The sequence below is a fragment of the Pinus tabuliformis genome, chromosome 6 (genome assembly GCF_031772625.1).
Source record: "Pinus tabuliformis cultivar Carrire ecotype Pingquan chromosome 6, CPIR1, whole genome shotgun sequence".
In the NCBI taxonomy this organism is placed as follows: Eukaryota; Viridiplantae; Streptophyta; class Pinopsida; order Pinales; family Pinaceae; genus Pinus; species Pinus tabuliformis.
In genome coordinates, this window is record NC_142292.1 from 1,957,447,552 (window position 1) to 1,957,458,530 (window position 10,979).

Sequence of the window (10,979 nt, forward strand, 5' to 3'; positions counted from 1 at the left end):
GTGGTTTTCATCCTCGATGTTCCTATTCTCACATATATGGCAGATCCTTTCCATCCATGGTGTTTTAGGAACTGGCCAACGAGATGAACTGGCCAACGAGATGTTTCACTATGGAGCTCATGTTTGATTGGTGTAAAGTATTGAATAAACCATTTTTATGGGTTTTATTTGTTAATTTACAAAAAAATAATTTAAAAAATATGTATTATATCATTAATTACTATGTACAATAAATATAAATAATTTGAAAAGTAACATTATATATTAATTACTATGTACCATAAGCACAAATAGTTTGTAATTAAATTCAAAATTTCCATTTTTTCATTGGTGTAAAGTATTGAATATACAATTTTTATGGGTTTTATTTTTCAATTTAAAAAATATAAATTTGAAAAAATTATGTAACAATAACATGTGTACAATTTATACAACTCTCATTATGTCAATCTATACTCTAATGACATGACATGTCTACTATAATATGAACATTATTTAAAATAATTTCCATCATTCAATATTAGATAAATAATTATTAACTTGTTATCATTTTCTTCAATGTCAATTATATATATGTATAACCTTTATCTACCAAAAAATGTTTAATTATATTAAAAAAATAATAAAAAATGTTAAACAAATATTCATATAGCTCATTTTACAGTTATATTATTGTATAGAGTACATACAACACATCATGATATTAAACTATTTTATTAAATTAAGTGGCTTATAAAACAACAACCAAGTTACAAAGAGGAGCACAATTAATTTCTCAAGACTTTTTTTCGTTGCTAATTACAAAGAGGGAAGAGGACAATGATTCAATGCTTTTGCCATATCTATAAATGCATGGGTAGTTGGATATTGGTTTGAAATTGATCTTGAGTTTCACTTTTATTTTATTTTGTTTATAGCCATTGAATCTTCTTATATAAAAATAAATCAATTCAATTGGTATTTTTTCTTATGGAAGCTAATAATGTAGTGTATCCCAAAGAGCTAGTGGGAATCCAAAATTATGAAACCTTAGAAAATTATCAAGGTTTTCATTGTTTTAGCTATATTTATGACAAAATCTAGTAATCCTTGGAACTGTTACAAGTTTTATGTAAATAAACACTCAAAACAGATTAGAGGTGTTCCCAGATTAGTCATAAATTACAAAATCTAAATTTTGTACTAGCAGATGATACATATTTTATTCCCCACAGAGGAAGCCTAATAAGCCGAATAGCAGGAGCTAAAGTTTTCTCCAAATTTGTTATGAAATTTGGGTTTTGGCAAGTTACTGTAAAAGAAGAAGATAGACTCAAAATTGCCTTCATCATTCTCGGTGGTCATTATGAGTGGAATGTCATGATGTTTGGCCTAAAACATGCACCGCCCAAATTTCAAAAGGTCATTGAATAGGTTTTCAAGCCATACTTTGATTGGCTCATTGTATATATTGATGATGTGTTAATCTTCTCTAAATATGTAGAAGAACATTTCAAACATGTACAAACTTCTAAACAGGTAGTCAAGAGAAGTGGGCTCAGACTAAGCAAGAAGAAAATGGATTTGTTTCAAGCAAAGACCATAGGACATACTATTGAGGATGGCCAAATCACATTACAAAAGCATGCACGTGAATTTTCTAATAAATTTCCAGATATGATCACGGATAAAAAAGAATTGCAAAGATTCCTAGGTTGTTTGAACTACGCCAAAAATTTCTATGAAGGATGTGCCCATGACAGAAAATTGTTAAATCAAATATTGAAAAAGGATCAATTGCCTTGGACTTTAGAACATACCAATGCCATCAGAAAAATAAAATCTAAGGTAAAAACTTTACCTATTCTCTATCATGCAAATGAGGATTTGCTAAAAATTATAGAAAGTGACAGCAACAACATTGGATGTGGAGGTATTTTCAAGCAAACTAAAGAAGGAGAAGAACAAGTTATACAGTTTGCTTTAGGCACGTGGAACCAAGCAGAAAAAAACTATTCTACAATTGAAAAAGAGGTAAAAGTTGCATGGAATTGTATAGACAAATTTGACGTCAACCTCATACATAAAAGGTTTCTTCGCAGGATTGATGCTTGTACTTTAAAGAAAGTGTTAACAAAATACATCAAAATGCCTGGAGAATCCAAGTTTTCCAGATTGCAAGCCTTTTTTGCAAATTTTTATTTTGACGCTGAGCATATAAACGGAGAAAGAAACTATCTCACATATCTTTTGAGTCGGGAGTATCTTTAAAAGTAAATCATCTAATGGTCATTGTCACTGAATGGGACCCTAAAACACAACAAGAAGAACTTAGAAATATCCTAGACAACACCTCATGGCCAATCTATGTTGAAAAATGGAAACCCACTTGGAAATTAAGAAACACCAAAGTAATGGATGTAAATTGATAACCTCATCAGGACTTACAACACCTTGTATTAGAAAGAAATATTTACCCTAAGTCCAGCACTTGGATATATGATATGGTGTATAAGAATTGAATGATGTATTCTGATCTTGCAGACGAAGCATTAATGGAATTTTTTCATGATATCAATTTGATATGGAATGCGGGAAGAAATAGAACCAAAACATCTCATAAATATTATATTATCAATAGAACCAGATATCTTGAACATCCCGTGAGAAGAATGTGGCCACAAAAGTATCCAAGCCTTGTATTTCATGACCCTGTCTATAATTTCCAGGGCTATAAAGATCTCTGGTGGGATATGTTATGTAGAGAAGAAAGATCATAAATACATTATACATTATTAAAATTTGGACATGTCTTCATCACACATTTACTGTTACAACCAACTTGGTTACACGAATGGTGGAAATGGTGTGGGATAAGTAAGACTACTATGGATCCAAGGTACTTCGAAAGAGTCTTTCAAAGTGATTTCCAAGAGTGCATGCAGTGTAATGGCATGGAGTTTTTTCACCTTCCGTGTAAGACTATTACAGATCTATTTTTTTTTTTTTTTGATGATCACATATTTGGCTACTATGTGAGAGGACATCATCATTGGTTAGTCTTAACCAAAGTAAACCATCACATTATCCTCGAGAAACCAACGATTGTCTGAAGGATTTATACAAAGGAATGGGAGGCTAGTGGAGCATACCATCATAATAATGGTTGACTCCGTGGTACAAATCCATTGGGAACATAACTCGAAGGGCTCTCATGGGCTTCTCCTGAAAACCATCCATAATGTACAGTAATATCTTATCACTTGACTTTGATAGTGACTGTTTTTTGTGGGATTTTACAACAAAAATCTCCACATTGTAAATATCTTTTCCGTAGGATTTTGAATAATCTCTACTCTGTAAAATTTTTGATTTTTCGATACTTGGAGCTCTTCTGCGAATTTTGGTGTGACTTGATCCACATCTCAAAATATCAGGACAATTGTGTGATGTTTATCCCCTTCTCATCCTATAAAAAGAGATAAGTAAGGCTCATTTGGACATTTGGAGTTGCAGAGTCTAAGAGTAAGAGTCTTCTTGTTTGAAGTCTGAGATAATCTTCCTACTCTACATATGCAAACAACTGTGTTCTCTCTGCTTGCATCATGAATAAAGTCTCTTTTACAGTCGAGTTTGAAAATCCCGCATATCATGGCATAACAACCCTAGTAAGAACCTAAAGTGGATGAACTCATTAAGTTTGAGTCTGTGTTTGTTTCATAAAGTTCAAAGACAAAGTCTACAAAAGGCCAAGTAGCCTCTAGAGTGCATCTGAATTTGAGGTGTAGCATCTGGTAAATGCCTAAGCAGTCTATCTCTCATTGAAGTTGCTCTAAGTCTTCCAACACTATAATTTGTCTTTTGAAATCAATAAAAGAGAGAAGCTTTTCTAAATGTTCCGCATTATTTGATGTTCTGTTAAGATATTTTATATATTATGTGAGAGGAGAGGTTCATCTAAGGTTTACCGGAGGTTCACCAAGGATTGAGGGACATTTTTCTTATGTTGGCAACAGGCCGTTGAAGATCATTATTGCATGAATATCCAGAGGTTTATGTACGGGTTTGTGTAAGAGTTCATTTATTCGTCACAAATGACATATAAATTGAACAAAAAGCTTTATTTTCTCCTCCGGAGGAAGCCCCTGCTTTAAATTGGTATCAGAGCCAGTAACGTCTGGTTCATACAGGTATTTATCTTCTAAATTCTCTCAAAAGATAACATGGAACTAGGAAGAAGGTATGTTTCATTCAAAGAACTTAATAAAGAAGAAACATAAGAAAATAATTTTGATATCGAAAATATGTTTCATAGTGCATCATCTACAATGATTAACTCTATAGAAATAGAGTTAATAGAAAGTCATCCATCAGCTCGATGGACTCTCCATTCCATTATCCCATCAGAAGTTTATGGTGATTTATCTATGTTTCATTTGAAAGCTATAAATAGAGTCACTATTAAAGAATGTGTCTCTCAGATCCAAGTAAATGTTGAATCCATTCAAACCATTTCACTTTTAAGTCCTAAAAAGCTTCAGGAAGAAGCTTGAAGACATGGTACTTCTTCTCTACATCTTGTTTTACCCGGGCGGGAATAAATTATTTAACTCCTAGAGGGCTTAATACATATGTGTTGGCTACTATTAGAGATTTCACGCATAACAGAAATACTGATTCATTAATTGGTGGTATCGTGGCTCCTTTATCAAATGATCTTGTATGGTTTGATTGCCACCCAAATTTCTCAATATATGTGTATGATGAAAACACTAAGGACATCGTCCAATTGCAATTCAAAACTATTGGTTTTGATATGAAAAGAAAAAGGAAAACATTTCAGTTCATACTAGAGGGTGTTTCAGGCACACCAACACATTATATCTAGACATTCTGCATACACCTAGTGAAGAGTCAAAATCTAGCACCCCGATAATCAAAGATGCTCACAATCAAAATATTGAGCACCAGACCATCAAATGAGAAGATCTCAGATTTTCTGAAAACTAGGTAGTAGATCTACCTCAGTCACCCAAAGTTCAAAGTATCACGAATGAACAAATATAAGAAGGATGAACTAAACCTACATTGTCCTTGCCTAGAAGATCTAATTTGGATTGAAAAAGAATACAAGAAGCTTGTCAAGCCAAAAATACCATATAAACCCCGATCATATTTCATGACATCCATCTACTTCCACATATATAAATACTCCATCTATAAGATTCTCACATGTTGATTTACTTGAACTCGCTCAGCTATTACATATTTCCACTCTCGAAGTAAAATGTCATGTTTGCCAGACAATACTTTGCTTACAATCTCTCATGGATCTAGTTCTCCACAAAAATCATAATCCCACAAATGGAGAGGCCCCTTTCACTATTTCTACAAACTCATTTCCAAACCCAAAATTCTCTAACATTCCATTCCCTCATGACATTATCCTAATGATTCATGAATTTCCCACTCTCGAGAATGAAGACCCCCATCTCACTGAAATTTTTAGTAAGATGAGACCACTTGGGATGTGAAAATATGGCTTGGGATATGTTGAAAGACATGAAAATATCATTCTATCTTCAAGATTTCAAAATCCTATTCCACCAGACTGCAAGAAGCCATCAATCCCATAAATGTACAAATTATTCTCCCTCATGGATGGGTGTCCCAAACATAAGATTAATAGAGAATGGATGAAGAACATGCTAAATTCAGATCTCTATACACATCATAAATCCAAATAATTTAGTCGCATCACATCTATTGATGAAAAATATGTTCTTTCACTGGAATGGAAAAATTACATGGAAGAAATAAACTCATGGATCGTGTTTTATGTCTAGAAGAAATTAAAGGAACAATGAGAACTACATATGGAAGATGTAGAAACTTCATCTACACAAAAACATTTATGGATAGCTTGTGATGGAAGCAAGTTAGAAACAAATACAACATTCCCTCCATACAAGGGAATTACGTTAGGAGAAGCTATTAACTTAGCCTAGGCCATTCCTTTATTATTGAAATATGATTCATCCCTAGGAATAAATGGAAGGATCCAGAAGGTGAGTGAGATAATATAACAGACAAATACAACAATTAAAGGGCTAGAGATGAATATGGTAAAAACTTCTGAACAGAAGGAATGTTTTGACTCACTATCAGTCGTTGTAATAGTGTGAATAAAACTTTGAATGATGCCAATTTTTTAGTTTCTGTATTAAAAGCTTTTGTTAGAGAATCAACAACACAAATTAAAAAACTAGAGGAAACGGTAGACTTTCAGCTCAACTCTACTCAAACTCTTATGGAAAAAATTTCTGAAAAATTGGAGCAACTTTCTATATCTCTCAAAGATAAAAATATCCCAAACTCTATGTTGTTTATCCACCATGTACCCATTCAACATGCCTCAAAACTTATAGAGAGGTTTACATTTCTATTTCCCCAAGAGAAACCAAAGAAACACCCTCACACCAAAGAATCTTTTAGTGAATCCTATTCTCTTTTCATATGAACCATGACCAAAGAAGAAGAGCCAAGATCCTCAAGACAACATATTTTTCCTGTGTATGAACCTTTGTCTTTCCAATTCACTAGATATCCAACTCTTGACCTCAATGGAAAGGGAAAGATACCAGAAACTGATACCTTCGAGTCTGGATCTTAAAAAGAATGGAATATTGATGACTTGAGTATTGGTCAAACTAGGAAAATGATTAATGATATGTATACTAAATATAAGATTATGTGTATGAGAGGAAAATCTGAAGTTTAATCCTGCAAAACTCTCATCTAGTGCTTTGTAGGTACCCTACAAAGATGGTCGGAAGTAGAATCTTCCCCTAAATTACTTGCGAAAATGGAAGCAGAATTTGTTAAGGATGAAGTTGGAGATGTTATCCACAATGAAAATGGTCACCCCCAAAATAATATGATTGGAGAATTGACGTCATTCATCCTAGAACATTGGTGTGGAGAAACAATAGAAATTCCAAATAAACATGAGATGATCTTGTTGAATCTAAAATTTAAGAAAATGTCCCAATATGAATATTTCCATAGAGATTAGACACAAAGAATTTACAAACTAAAAGAAAGTCAGATTGACCTATGGAAACAAGTATATTTAGCAACATTACCCTCCAAATTTGTTGAATACATCTAACAACAAGAAGTGTTCCAAACTTATTTTGACAACTATACATGGAAAGGTATATATTGCAGCATAACAAAAACCTTGGTAAGACTTTGCACCAACATGAAATTCAATAAGTTCTTACAAAAGACGTCCAGACTACCTGATAGCAAATCCATCTACAATAAATATAGATTGATTATTGATGATCCAATTGCGCACAGAAGAAAACACAGAAAATCCCAGAAGAAAGGTAATAAATGGTTAGCTAAAAGTCATCCTCGTAAGGGAAATAGGCATAAGAAAGGATCATATAAAATAGTGCCTATAACACACTACTATGTGCCCAAAGATATACATCTTAAGTCTCAAAGAAAAAATATCATTACTTGTTGGTTATGTGGATAAACTGGACATACCGCAAACAAATGTCCTCAAGGAAGAGAGTCAAGGGCAAATATAGGAAAAAATATATAAAGATGTGCCTCTAGAAAACCTAGAATACACTTCAAGGAAGAAGTACACTTGATGAAGAAAAATTGTTGCAGTTCATTAGAATCATCTGATACGAGTTTATCTGAGTCTAAACATAGTGAAGAATAAGTGAATTTCCAATAGTGCAATTGCACAGATACTGATGAGCAACTACAGCCGTTTTGAGACAGACTCAGCCTTTAGCTCAGAAACAGAAACAGAAAAAGCACCAACCAAGGAGAAAGTGTGTACGACACACACTATTGATGATGATGAATCAAAAGTTTTGGTAGACATCAAGATGCTTGTAGAAGTAGAAATAAAATAAAAACTTCTAGAAACTTTTTTACAAATTAGACACAGAGATCTTGGTAATACCTCAAAAGATAATATTTCTAAAGCATTGTTTGTTGACACTTATTATGAGAAAAACAAAAAACATTTTCAAAGAAACCAACAACATACAGAACCAAGGTCTATGGCTCTAGGAGAAGTCATTCATGAGATTCATCATTTAAAAAAGGAAATAGTTGAGCTGAAAGAAAAATCTCTTAGATAAAAAAACGAAAATGGTAAGAACTAACAAAAATTTAATTCTCTTGTGATAAAGAACAATTAAATTTCTAATTTTCTTTTGAGAGAGTTTGAAGAAACCTGACAAAAATAATGGAAACAGTTGAAATTAATTTTACAACCATTCATCCATCAAGAAAAAAACGTTTCTTCAACATTGATTCGATGAACACAAAGAAGAAGTTTGTCATGTAGAAGAGAATGAACAGACTAAATATGAATGTTGAAAGTTGTCATGTAGAAGAGAATGAATAGACTGAATATGAACATTGTGTTGCAGAAGAGCATGTAATATGCTATGTTGTGTTGCCATTATGATAAAAGTGTTGTCCTTGATGGCAACTCACTTATATGAAGAATGAAGGCAGTTCACAATGCAACATGTTAAGAATAAAGGATTACAGATCAGAATCCAGAGATTGAAGAAAGAGAATGGCTTAATGTTATATACCTAGGGGGGATAATATGGGGTACTAAGGGAGTTACCCAAGGTAATAATGTAATAATGGGATGGGCCATAGTAATAAATAAGGTGGTTAACCCATGTCATGTAAGGGACCACAAGTAGTTAATAATAATGTAATGGGCCCATGGTATTAGTTGATGGTCTGAGGGAACCATGGTAATAACCCATGGTATTGTATGTATGAGGCCTATATAGAGGCTAGAGACTCCACTTGGGAGATAGAGAAGTATTATTGTATGAACATGCATATGGCTTGTGGAGTGTTCTCCTTCCTTAAGGAGTGAATGTATGGTGTTGCCCTACCATAAGGGTGATCAATAAAGAATCAGTTCATATTATTTCTGGGTTTATTGGCATTGTCTTTGATTTTCATATCAGATCTATAGTATTTCTGGGTCAGATCTACAACATTTAATAAGTATACATTGGTTCACCTTGTCGAAATAGCGTACACACGTGGGTTCATAGAACAAAAGGAGCATATACGTATGCATGCACTTTCACAGAAGGAAAAGCACGTGTGGGATGGATAATTAAGGATAATAAATATCAAGGGTTTCTACCATGGTATTGATGCATGGTAGTGAGTGAGGAAAAGAATATTGATACCATCAAAGAATACCAGCAACATAACAATGGTTTTGGTCTGAGGTAGTGACAAAGTATTTAAGTATATAAGGAGCGGAAGATCAAAGGGCCAAGTGTGAAAGTGAATGGGTTTTTTGTGAATACTTCTATATGAAGTATATGTATGTTGTAAGGGCTATGGTAATGACATGATCTGAAATATCACATGGACCTTTCGATACAATGTTGGATTAGGATCATGAAACCTGAAGTGACTTATCATTGTATGGTCTGATAATGGATGTGCTAGATCTAAATGATAACACATGTTTTATTCTGTAAATGTTATGATCTGGGTACGACTGAAGTCTAGAATAGTTGTGAAGTTTTAAGTTAGTATTTGCAGATCTATAATTTAGTTCGCCTTGGTGAAGGTGCATACAGACACTGGTTCAACACTTCAAAGTAGCGTATACATTATGAAATATGATGTTTGAAGTTGCAGTTGGTTCAGGTTGTTGATGCAAAGTTCTAGGTTCTTCTCTGTGTTCTAGTGATAATGTTCTGAATTTTCAGATTGATTGATTGTGATTTTCTTCAGTATTGATGGGTTTGTAGTGGTTGGTTGTATTGCAGTGGTGATTGATTTTGAGCTCCAATGTTGCTAATGTGTGCAGTATGAAAATTGGATGAAATGTGGCCTTCGTATTGTGTTGTTGTGTACCAGGTGTATCCTATCTAAATATTTATGGAACATGGTCCTTGGAGGAAGAGGGAATGTTGTAGCCTTCTGTAGGCCAATGCTTACATATTGGTAAACATATTGGCCAGTACAAGAATCAGGGGGTTGGAGCTCCCTTCGAGTAGCACCTGGAGAACGAGTGAAAGTTGGAGCCTTATGTAGGCTGGCGCCTACATATTAGTAAACATATGGGCTAGTACAAGAGCTAGGTGGTTGTAGCTCCCTTCCAGTAGAAGCTGGAGACTGAGAGAAGGTTGTAGCCTTCTACAAGTGGGTGCCTGCGTACTAGTATGAGTATGCGCCAATAAAATATTGTAAACAAGTTTTTCTTATATTAAAAGAAGATAGAGATGACACCAGCAGGTGGTTTTCTCCCGCATTGGATTTCCACCTTAAATCTTAGTGTTCGTGTGTGTTGCTTATGTGTGATTGTTTATTCTATTATTACTGCACAAGGTTATTGTTCAAATGGTTAATAAAGTACTGATGCACTGATTGAAGATCAACATATGAAGAATTAACTAAATCGTAACTTCATTGGATATACGCTAGTTTCCTTCAGAATAGTTGCGTGCACACGCAAGTTCCCTTCATTGAAGTAGATTATATAAATACAATTATGAAATGAAAATTTTATTGATTTGAAAATATTGATTCACCCCCCTCTCTGTATTATTCCCAATAATTGGTATTAGAGAATGTCCGTAAGAAGAAGCTTAATTGCTTGAAGGAAGATCTCTCAAAGTGAACAATCCAAAAGGAATGGGATTTATCAGACCACCAATATTCAACAAATATAACTTAGTATATTGGAAGACAAGAACTAGAGACTATCTTCAATCACTTGGAACTGGGGTTGGGGCAATTGTGGAAAGAGGATACAAATATCTAGTAGCAGTTCCCATGGATCCAAAAGAAAGGAAATCATATGAAATCAATGCCAAAGTCGTTAATACTGTATTGAGAAGTCTATCAAAATAAGAATTTGTCAAAGTCATGTAGATGAACACAACTAAGGAAATATGGGACAGAATCAT